Below are 12,047 nucleotides of genomic sequence, written 5' to 3' on the forward strand. Positions count from 1 at the left end.
TTCACCAATAGCACTTTATCTATGAAAGACTGATAAAACTGGCAAAGATTCATAAGTATTTTGAATACTAGGAACAGATGCAAAAACCCCCTGAGTTCCAATTCCAGCTTCAATAATGTTCCTTTTGCCAAATAAAGCTGTAATAGAATTTTGCAAATACACTTGGAATGCAAGATTTCTACAAATGTACAACAACACTAACTTGGCAGTAAAAGTTACCTATTCATTTAAGTCATCAATAAATATTTATCTTATTATAGCCCATAGTTGCTTTACCAAGATTTCAAATGAAACTTACCTATGTATTTCCTCTCAAACCCTCTATAACCAAAACTGTCAAGCTAGTTAAAGGTTTAAAAAGAAATATAATAATTGCAGAGACAGAAATGATACCAAGTATTTGGCTCTCAGTCTGTCTGTGTTATAGTATAATGAACATCATCACAGATTATTTTTCTTCCAGCACTTGTTCTATATGCAACTGTCTGTGGTCAACTTTGCTGAATGATTTAATAAATCCCAGACATTACTTAGCCTTCTGGTATGTGAGTAATGCTGTTCTGTAGTTTGAAAAAATAAGATTTAAACCACTTGAACTTTAGCTATTTAATGAAAGAGAACATGTATGTTTGAACCAGTAGTATCAAAGAAAGACTGAAAGATGCTAAACATAACACTCTTTCATATATTACACAATCAAACATCTACAGATGGCAGAGAACAAAAGTCTTCCAAAAGAAGTTTCAAATTGGCTGTTATCCCTGCAACTAGATAGAAGCAAAAATATATTATTCTGCACTACGACTTGACAGATTTCTTCCAAAAAAGTGGACTACTATATCTGAGGAAAGCCTCAAACAAAATCTCCCAACTCACAACCATGTCACTATTCCAGTTCTTCACTGTATTTAGGTCAGGCTGTGTAACAGCATGTACCAGTGGAATATGAGCCTGTTCCTGCAGCCGGCATTAGGGGATGCCATGACATTTGCCTTGAGAGCTAGCCAAGAACGATGATTTTTTTGATTAAAGAAAGCAGGTTGACAAAGGAAGGTTTCCTGTTGTGTTTTCCCTCCTTCTTTCCTGAGGCATGAATATTGTTTGGGATGAGCAATAGAGTTTCTAGGAGCAGAAACTGCATTTTTTTCAGTATTATCCTTAGTAATTATATTTTATATGCTATGCTATGACAATTTTTCTTCTTTGGTGTTTTGGAAAGCACATAACATTAGATGAGAAAGAAGTGGGACACAAACAAAGCAGGTTTGCCATTAACTCTCACAAGTTCAAACAATTAAAAGAAAGATGGTAAGGTTCATTTATATAACCAGTGACCTACACTCTTTTTACTCTCAAACAAAAAGATCTGTTTTACATGGACTTTACTCTTGGACACTGTTTTTCTTTCCTTATGAAGCGCCTTCCATCCTCCATGACCATTCTTTGATGCACAATTTAAAGACTTTCAGTTAATTTAATCAACACTGTCCTCTTTGTCCAAAATCTGTGCAATATCTTCTATGTGATAAATTTATTATATTTGGTCTTTGAATACCATCTGCACTGGAAAAGGCCAACAACTCTGGATTCAACACATGAGCTGAAAGAGAGTCTTATTCTGGCTTTCTATCCAGGCCCTGAAGCCCAGCTGTTAATTGAAGACAAGCAATGAATCAGTTCTTGACACTGGGATCTGAAGTTTGCCTCTGGGCTGTTTGCCATATTAGGCAGAGGTAGCTCAGAAGAACCCTCATTAAAGCATACTCTACTGTAATTAGGCAAGCATGGCCCAGGAAAGTAGAGTTTGACTTAATTCCTAACATACCTACTGCATCTGGTGAAGACAGTTGGTGGAATACATACTCATATCTGTAAATAAGTTTAACCACCAAAACCTGCAAGATTTGATTGAAAGCCAAATAAAAGCTGAAAAACTTGCTAGTTTTGAGGAGTACAGAAGAGCCATAGGCATCTTGTTGGCAAAAAATGTTGTGAAAGCTTTAACATGTGATGGAGAAATAGCATCATGTCAAGACTTCAAAATAAATGGAATGATTTGCTAATGACAAAGTAAGCATTGTTTTCCCAGTATGCCATATGTTGCACTTTGTTTTTCTATATCAGGCAAACCATAAAAATCAGAAGAAAACTCTATCAAGCAAAGCATCAGTGAGAAATTAGAAGAGAATTAATTGTAACAGAGCCAACAGAGGAAAGGCAAAAGTGAGTTAATAGTAATGACTTCTATGCAACTTGCATACAGCTTCACTCTTGAAAAAGAAAACAGTAATTCTTCAGAAAAACACCATTCTTGAGAAATAAGAAATTTCCCTAGGTTGCAATATTTCCCTGATAATGCTTATGGGCCATCCAAATGGCAAAATACTCTTAAAAATGAAACTATAAGCACGCTTTAGAAGTTTGGTTGGTCCACAAATTCACTGTATCAAAATGAGGGATTGTTGTCACCACCAGATATACAACTGACAGTTTGCTATCAGTATAGTGCCTAAAATAAAATCTCTACATTTTTGTCTCTCTGTTTTGTACATATCACTTAACATGCACCTTTATGGACATTGACATGTATTAATGCATACCCACAAATCAGTGAAAACAAAACAGTAACAAAACAACTGTCTCAACTTTCATCTCAAAGTCTTTTGTTTGCAGTTACCTTCAAGCATGTCAAAGCCTACACGAGAAACCTCTGGCTCTTTGGCAATGTGAACACTTACTATATGAGAAAGTATTTAATAAATAAAATTGAAACAAGAAGACCATGACAATCAACATAACAATCAACATATTTACACCCTGTGATTTTATGAGAAAATCCAATGACGTGGAGCAGGAAATCAAAATCTAAGCATTTTATGCACAGCTTTGTAATTTATTACATATATATATGTTGCCATGGAGCAAATGCAATTTTTTTCAATTTCCATTCTTGTTACCAAACAACTTGGAGTTTATCTGAAATCTCTGAAATAGAGCCTGGGATAGCAAATTATCAACTAGCCTCCGTAGGCATTTATAATCATCTTCCAAATACACTTTCAAAAATAATAATTGCCTTTGCAGTCCATCGAGTATCCTTTCAGAAAAATATATTTCCTTTTTAAGCAGAAGATGGAAATATAAGCAATTAAAATGAGTTGTCTAGAACTGCTACATATTAAAGTCCTGCCAAAGCCTCTAATCAGGTTGACATTCTGTTGTATTTTCAAAGCAATATAATTTATTTCTTCTATGTACATTATCAGAGACTCCCTTAGTGTCCAGTTTGGATTTTATTTTTGCTTGTATCATCTGACATTATAATTTAATCAGGATGTTCTTTGCATAGTCTTGCCTTGCAGTTTAATTGCACCTAACATAGTTGTGATGGCAAGTGTGATGGGGATTATATATAGGTGGAAATGCAGAACCCCCAGACCAAACTCAAAAAGAGCCTGTACAGTGCTTGTCGTGACTTCCAGCACAGACAATAATCCAGTCCTTAATCCAACTGCCCTATTCTATTACAGTTGCAAAATTACTTTATTGAAGTATGCAGTTCGATGTTTTAATATAATATCTGTATTTGTGGAAAAAATAATTGTGGATTTCTCTTGTGCTCTGTATTATACCACTTCTCCTTGGCAGGATCAGTTTACATCTACTGGCTCTGGACTCCTTTGGACTCAATGTTCGTAAATGCGCACTGCCAGTCCACTGCAGTTTTCATCCCTTAACTATTATTTGGATTATAAAATGGGCAAATGTTCAAGAGGCATGTTTCTGGCAAGATTTCAGTCCAGAACTAAAACACAGGAACTCAGGGAATTTTTTAGTATTGTCACTGCTTCTAAGGGGCACCTACTTGATTGAATTAAAAGTAATTTATCCGCTACTTACACGATTTAGCTAAGCAGAGAGGTATGAGGCTGAAAAAAAGTCCCTAGAATTCAGCCAAGAAAAATAAACTTTCAGCTGCCAATTAGTAGCTTGTATTTAGTGGCTTTAACAATCTCTTACAATGGAAGTATTATTTGAGAATGTGACTTTCTTTTAAACTCCAAGGCAATATGATAGCTTAGCTATCAATACCCATAGCCAGATTCTCTGCAGCTCTGACACCAGCAGGAAGTTCTTCTCTAATTTTTATCTGAATGCAGGCTTGTCGGTAACAGTTATCGATTTGACTAACAGAGTAAAGCTGCAATAATGTGTTACAATCAGCAACGATACAGACAACTATATTCACTGTATATTGCTATACCCCCCATCTTACTGTACTTCAGGTTTTTAGAGTGAAGAGACACCTTTTTGACCATTGTTGCTGTCTTTTTCTCTTGTCCAAATAAACAAATCTAACAAGTATCATGAGCATTCAACAGAAACACAAGAAAAATACCTTAATCACAGAAGGTTCTGCAAAAGAATTTAAATTTAATCTAATGCAGGCAAGTAGAGAAGAAAGGGGGTGATGGTTAAAATTATATTAGACAAGTAGTCTTTCTTTTCCTTTCATTTAACCTTAGTGTGTATTCTAGTAGGAGCAGCAGAAGCAAAATGAGAGACAGAGGGAAGAAAATGTTAACATAAGATAAGAAAACCAAGTGAAGTATGAAGCAGGGATGACTGGACAAAATATGGTTACATTCTCGAGGCCTGGTATGAGGCAGATATCAGGAACAGGGAGCAGCAGGAAGAGATAAATCATCCCTCTCCTTCCTCCAGGAGATAAACATTTAAAAACAGAATAAAGGGATGACAGTCTAGGAAGATAAGAGGTTAGGAAGAGGCAAATGTCATAGGAGCAAAAATGTAATGTGACGGATGTAAAAAATTCTGTACTTTTCTGTTTTCTGCAATTGCCTCAATTTTTACTGTACAGTTTCTTAACAGACCAAAGAGTTCAGGATCCTGATCCAGTTCAGGTTGTAAGAATATCAGCTATTTGCACCTCTTTGTTAAGTAGGAGCAAACATGAAAAGAGGATACCAAGCTTGGAGACAAAGATGATGTTAGTATTAGGGTACCAAATCTGAAAAAAAGAGATAAGCAGTATTTCTGTGAAAAGAGAGGGGGGGAAAAAGGAGTATGGGTGGGTTGGTCAGTGAAGAGCAGAAATTCAGAACTGACATGTCTGTGAGTTGCTGCTGGTGATGAGATGGAACTTGGCATCATGATGAACCTCTCTGCTTGTTGTAGCTAAGAATTATCTTATGTGCCCAGATATATGAGTAGCTGTTTACAAAACAGAGTATCTTTCAAGCTTCTCTGGTATGTATAAATGAAACAGAATGGGAAACAAAAAGGGAAAAAAAATACAAAAATCATTGCATCTATTAATAACGCATAGCCATAAATAGGGAACATGTATCAGTATGTCAAATCAAATTAAAGAAAAAAAATTTCCTCCTACCTTCTCAGAAAAGTTGGGATTTTTATGATCAGAAACAAAGTGCTTTGCACATGGCACTTCAATTTTGAACAAATCAGTTATTACCATCAGAAATACAAGATTAACTGATCTCCGCTCACCTCTTTTGCCTGTGCATCAGTTAAAGAAGAGGTTTACCACTCACGTAACATTAACCTTCTCAATATTTTTAGCAACATCCAGTTCTGGTTGGGCAGAAACAGATTGTGTTTTCTAAAATAATAAACTATTTTCCAGTGATGACAAATCTATTGTCACCTCGATTAATTTCAAAGGGGTGACCATAAGGTAAAAGTCTATGGTGGGCTGGGAAAAACATGACTACTTGGATTAATAGTGACTGCGGGGCTATATAAACATTTAATATACTGAGGGAAACACTTCAGCAGAACACACACACAAAACATGACCTCCACAAATATTTCATGGGTCACTTCCTATTCTACTAGTTTTCTACTCCTGTGGCCTATGAGAAATTTACTGCAAAATTTAAAAATCAGTGGGAAATTACCATAACTATTCTGCAAATCTTCACCTATACTCAGATTGCATATATTTGTCATACATGCTTGCCATAGAAGTATATTTGAGATTATTCTTCTAAATACATTACAACTATTTGCACTGAACACCTACTTTCCCCAAGAAACTTTCCATACTTACACGCCTGTTAAATTCTACATGGGGTTAATTCACATAGCCTTAAAATACATCCCCCGGTAAACATCTTAAAACCCCTGTAAAACAATTTAGGACAGAAGGAGGAAATTGTTTTGTTCAACTGAATACAGCTAAGTAGGTGGGAAATGGGATCTGTTCAGGATGCTGCTGCAATTTAATAGAAATGCTGGCGCCTAATTTGACAAGAAATAAAATATTAGAGTACGTTTTCATTTATACATCTGATGAGAGTTACTTGAATCCATTGGCTTGCAGGAAATGTGCTGTTATGTTTGGTGTGGAAATGAAATGCATAATGAGGAAATAAAATGCAGTCCATAGGTATTTTATAACACCCAGATCACACTTTGCTGATAAACTAAATATCCTGCTCAACTTAAATGCTCAACTAAGAAGACATTACAGGTAATCCCTGCTTCTGAAATCTCAAATTAAAATATCTCTGGGGAAGAGCTATTTGAAGCTTTGACTCTTTTTGAAGCTTTGAATGTGCCAGCTGCTTTGAGAAACTTGTTGCAGTAAGCATGAAGTTAAAGTTCTCAGATGTATTTTTCTTGGAAGCAGCAGCATCCTATACTTCTTATATATTCACATGTACATACTAATACGTATACACAGGGGTATGTGTATAAATATATATAGTAAAGAAAACCCCTATTTTTAATAAAATCAGAAATAAATCTTTTTCTGTCTCCCAAGGAACTGTGCATGGACAGTTGGTGTTAATTCTAGCCTCTGGGTCTACAGTTGCAAATTTGCCAAATGGGTACAGATGGATCAAGAGCTGTAAGTACACTCCAGTTTTACCTGCTACCCAACATTCCCCCACATATGCCACATCCACACTTTAACAACAATCTGATGGGCAATGGGAAACTTCAAGCAAAAAGAACCACAAGATCGGGGTAGGGGGAAAGAACTATGTTTAAAATGAGGTATTTTAAATTGCATCAGAAAAACATATCGGAAAATAAAAGACAATGCCTAAGAGTGTGACAATAGAGGAGGTCTGCAGCAGGCAGATATTTATGATCAGCCTGCATATACAGAAAGTTACAAGTCATGTGCTTTCTGTAATCTCATTATTTTTGTAACTTACAAGTAGTGTTCAGTAATAACTGTAGGTGGTGTATGACTGTCTGTTACATTTACCATCACACTTGAATATATACAACAAAAGCTTTACTCTTTTTGCATTCTAGCTATCCTGTTAATACAGCTCTCAAATCACACATATATCAACAATTTTTCATGGTTCTGGCCAGCAGAGCTTCATAAATCTTGCTGAGGCTGCAGAAGGGTCCATTTCCAGTCCCCATATATTGAAGAAATATTAACAGGAAGAGGTACCAAGAAGGGCCATTAGGATAAGATTCAAAGAGCTTAAATGACAAAGAGTCAGGGTACATTCAGACCTCGCAGTGAGACGCAGTATAAAAGGCGTTCCCTGATCTCCAAGAAGGCTGGAGGAAACAAGGCTTCCGTGTGTGCGTATTTGTTTACCATACGGACAGTTCAGCCATACGGCACTGGAAAGAGAGAGAGAGAGAGAGAGAGAGAGAGCAATTTCCCTGGGCGGGAGCTCATCCTTCCAGGCGCTATTTCCCTCTCCGCTCCATCGGGCGGGTGGTGCCATCTAGTGAAAGGGAGGGAACCGCGGCCCCGCCGACACCGGCATTGCCAGCGCCCGGAGGAGGATGCTTTCGGTGGGGTCTTCACCCTCAGCTCGACACACCTCAGCCTCCTTGTTATCAGGAACCATCAAAGCATGGGTGTAAGCAGTACAAACCCCTGATATTTTCTGGACTGTTCCTTTTTGTGGTTTGGTTGTGTTTGTGGTGTTTTGGCTTCCCCCCCCTCCCCATTTTTTTTTCCTTTTCTCTATTTATTGGCCTCCATGAAGGCAGATGGGACTTGGGAAACCTTCTTAAATTTCTAGACAAAACTTTTAAAAGACAGAACAGAACTGAAACATGCAGTTCCACAGAAATGACCTCAAACAGCAAGCATCAGAAGTCAGGTGTGGGTATGGGGGGAAGGCTTGATGGAAAAGAGTGGCTGACTTGACAGCTTAAAGATTATTTCCATACAAAGGAAATAATAACAACCGTCTTCAAACATGTAGAAAGCTCATGCTTCTGGCAAAAAAAAGAAAAAAAAAATATTGTGTTGTCTGAGACCAAGGTCAATGAGCCAAGAAACAGTGATCTTACACTTCTGTAAACCTAGATTAGAAATGATATGAAAGTTTCTGATTTTAATGGTATTGATGCACTGGAAAAACTGCCAAGGAGGTTGTATGATCTTTGTTAGTGTAGGTCTTCAAAAAGAGGCCAGAAAATTATCTGTTAGGAACAGCTAATCCATCCCTTTGGCAGTGCAAAATGCAAGATATCTTCCATCGTTCTTTAATGTACTGTGATTACATATTACTGATGGATATGCACCTCCATCTCCATCCATTGCTTTAATGAGTGGTGCTAGTGTTCATATTTGTCAGCATCACCTATGAATAATGATGCCTATGGTCACATCAAAAAATTTCCTAGTAGGCAGTAAAAGGAATGCATTCAGCCAGGAGAAGCAGCACAGCTCTGTTAATAACATATTTTTTGCCTGTCTGAACAATACACAAACAAGGGATCTGAAACTTCATCCAAAGTGACTGCTGACTACTGACTTCATGCTACTTTCATTGCAGACCATTCCTCTCCCATTTATACCAGCTTATTTGCCATAGGAAGGCTGAGAGAGGAACATTCAATTTCTAATGCTGTTCTTACAAGCACAAAGACCTGTTTATTTTATAGAAGAGTGATCAGCTTGAGAACAAAGAAAAAAAGCTGCTTTCCAGAAATTAAACAAGGTGTGCAGTCTCCATTAAGAATGTTCAAAAAATCGCAAAAATTGTGCAAAGCCTATGTGTTGAGTTCACCACTCTCTTATGGAGAATGGAAAAGAAGAAATTAGTTAAAATTACACCTAAAGCACTGTTGGAAAGGTCCTTGCTGGTCAATCTGTCAACAAGAAAATTTGAGTTTAGAGTCCAGAGAGATCTATTTAAAAGTTATGAAGAAAATTTTTCTGAGTGATCATTTGTGATTCTGTATTCTTTTCTCTCCTGGTTTGATTCTTCATCTGTTTAAACATTATCCAAACAAGGGCAAACAGATGAAAAGTAAATGCAATGTAAAACAGAACCCAAATGAACAGTGAGGAACCCAAAATAATTCCAGGAGTGAGCATGAGGAGGAAATTGAGTTTCTGTAAGCATAATTGTGCAAGAAACAATTATTTTTTAGCTTACAATTTTCTGTGGGATTCTAGATTTTTCTCCCATCCTGCATCAGGATTAAACTGAAGCCCTTAAAAAAAGAAAAAGAAGTAAGGGAGTAACCCTCATGCATATGGACTGGCACGTGCTTACTGTGCACAAGTCCATTTTGCAAGGCAGGCAGAATGAATGAATTTTGCAAGGCAGTCTGATGAGTCCTACTGCTGACACGATTTTGGTTTTGTGCTTTAATCTCACTTATCTGACCCTCTCCACTTCATATGGCAATAGAGACTCAATCTTTACAATACCTTTCTGTGTGTGAATGTCCTAATCATCAAACCTGGAACTAGTCTCTGGCTCTGTATTTCAAACTCATCCTTAGGAAATCTCTGTTAGTCTGAAAATGCAAACTAAATATGCCAAAAAAGGAATGATGTGAACACAGGCCCTCTTACATATCACATGAATATCTGACTAAGGGTACCTGATATGCTTGATGTCTTCTTTATTTTTTTTTTCTCATTCTGATTGGAAATATATTAACTGTTAGTCTGAGATCATGTACCTCACAGCCATTCCATTCATTTTTGTTTCTATGCCAGAGTCACAGAAAGATGCCAGCAGGGGCAGTTCAAGGTGACCACAATCTTGCATACATGCTTGAAGACACTTGCATGTTAAAGAAGCTACATTTACAATTAGGACAGGGGAGTCCAAACTTTTTTGAAGATAAATTTGGACACACATCTAAGGGTGCTCTAGCTTTAAAAGAGCAAGCAGATGATACTCTAGAGAGTTTGTATGTATTTGGACAGAGCACTTTGCCATTTCAGGTCATCTATATGCTCTATAATAAAGTGAGAACTCTGGGCTTTCTGGGGCCATTTTTTTATGGATCTTTGCAGCTACTAGCAGGAAATTCTGGAAATTAAAGGCAATCTGTATACCTGATATAAAATCATAGAATCATAGAATGCTTTGGGTTAGAAGGGACCTTAAAGATCATCTAGTTCCAAATCTCCCCCAAAATATTCAAGTGACTACAGAATCTCTTACATTTGCAGTGTATTGACAGAATATCTCCTAAAGGCAAAAGGCTGTTGCTGTTTCTGTTAATACAAACCTTACAGGGCTCAGTCTCTCAGGTTTCTTGCAGTGGTTGGCAGACCTGGCAGTGGGTGGCTGGGAACCCACACTGCTCATTGCAGCAGTGGGCACTCCTGGCCACCTTCATGATGTTCTGCTTGGAGGGTGGGCTGTGGAGCAGGAGTATTTCCACTACCAACAGCCCTGCTCCAATTCTCTTCCCTTCTCACTACAACCTCAATTACACACTTTGAAGAGAAAAAGCAGAAAGGAAGAGCCTGGTTACCACTCGAACCCTTGTTAGGCTGCAAGGAAGGAAGTCCTGCCATTCAAATCTCACTTACATGGGGATTAGCCAAACTCCAGATGGAGTATTTATGAGAACAAAGACTGCATGAAAAATCCATATTTATATATTTAAAATGTTTGTAGAGGCAGCTTCCATGGATCAACAAAAGTCTTCCCTGAATATTTATGAAGAAACCAGATGACACACAAACAGCTCTTTTGTTTTCCAGACTGCAGGACTGGTTATGAAGTTCCAAGAAAACAGACATGTAAGGAGTTGCCCTTCTATTTTAGGTTTTAAATTACCATTCTTGCCAAAGGCAGTGATATATGCACAGCATGTTTGCATTCTGCAACTTACGTTCTGTGATAATGAGACAACATTTTAATCCTCATTCACTTATTTTTTGGACTGACATCTGAACATTAATGTCAGATTCGTGTGTTAATATCATGTGGTGTATGGACTTTATTTTATTACCTCCTTTCTGCTAGAAGAAATGAATTGAGTATGGAAAATGTATCTATCATTAATGCTGGTTTTAAACTGTTTGTAGTAATATAGGACACAAAGTAGTCCTGTAGTAGTCTGTTTTTAACATTAAAACACTCCTATCAGGACCACTATTTAATTATATCAGCAACTGTAGCTAAATCACAAGTGCTTTTTAAGAGGAATTTCTGTGTGGTATAAGGACTCAAGCAAAAAGAAACAGAAGTAAAAATAATATTTTCTTTTTCCTTTTTAAATGGAAATTTTCAGGCATCAGAAACCATTTGAGTATCAAAGACATAAATGTCTGATAATAGTATACTAGATATATGCAGATCTTTCAAGAATTTACCCATCTATATTCACTGCTAAAAGTTGCTATAAAACAAAATCTATATTTGCACATATTACACACATGAGTGTAAGATGTATTTGTACAGAAAGATGTATTTGCACAGAAAATATGCTTCTATGGAAAATGCCATTATTACCATTGTAATTACAAGTTTATGGGGTAGTGGATAGAATAAAACAGTAACTATACTTAAAGAAATTTTAAGCTATACATAAAGACTTCAAGAATCTTTAGAGAAAGGACAATACAATCTTAAGTGCTCATTCAATTGTTAGGCATTTGAATTACTTACAGATTTTCCACATTGTAGAATCATTCATCTACAGAAATGCATTGTTAGAAAGTATGAGGACAGCATCACATGCTGTTATGAACAGCAGAGTATAGAAAGGTTATAATAAAAATTTTCTTAGAATTCTTATTTAACTTCATGCTC

At 36.8% G+C, this 12,047-nt stretch overlaps 1 protein-coding gene across 2 annotated transcripts in view; it reads right to left on the reverse strand.

The window, feature by feature from the left end:
• NT5DC1 (5'-nucleotidase domain containing 1) overlaps positions 1–12,047 on the reverse strand; it is a 127,811-nt gene that overhangs the window by 48,445 nt on the left and 67,319 nt on the right. The gene's annotated exons all lie outside the window — the stretch shown is intronic.

This window comes from Manacus candei, unplaced genomic scaffold (assembly GCF_025592945.1).
Source record: "Manacus candei isolate 608988 ecotype Guabito, Panama unplaced genomic scaffold, ASM2559294v1 h1tg000034l, whole genome shotgun sequence".
In the NCBI taxonomy this organism is placed as follows: Eukaryota; Metazoa; Chordata; class Aves; order Passeriformes; family Pipridae; genus Manacus; species Manacus candei.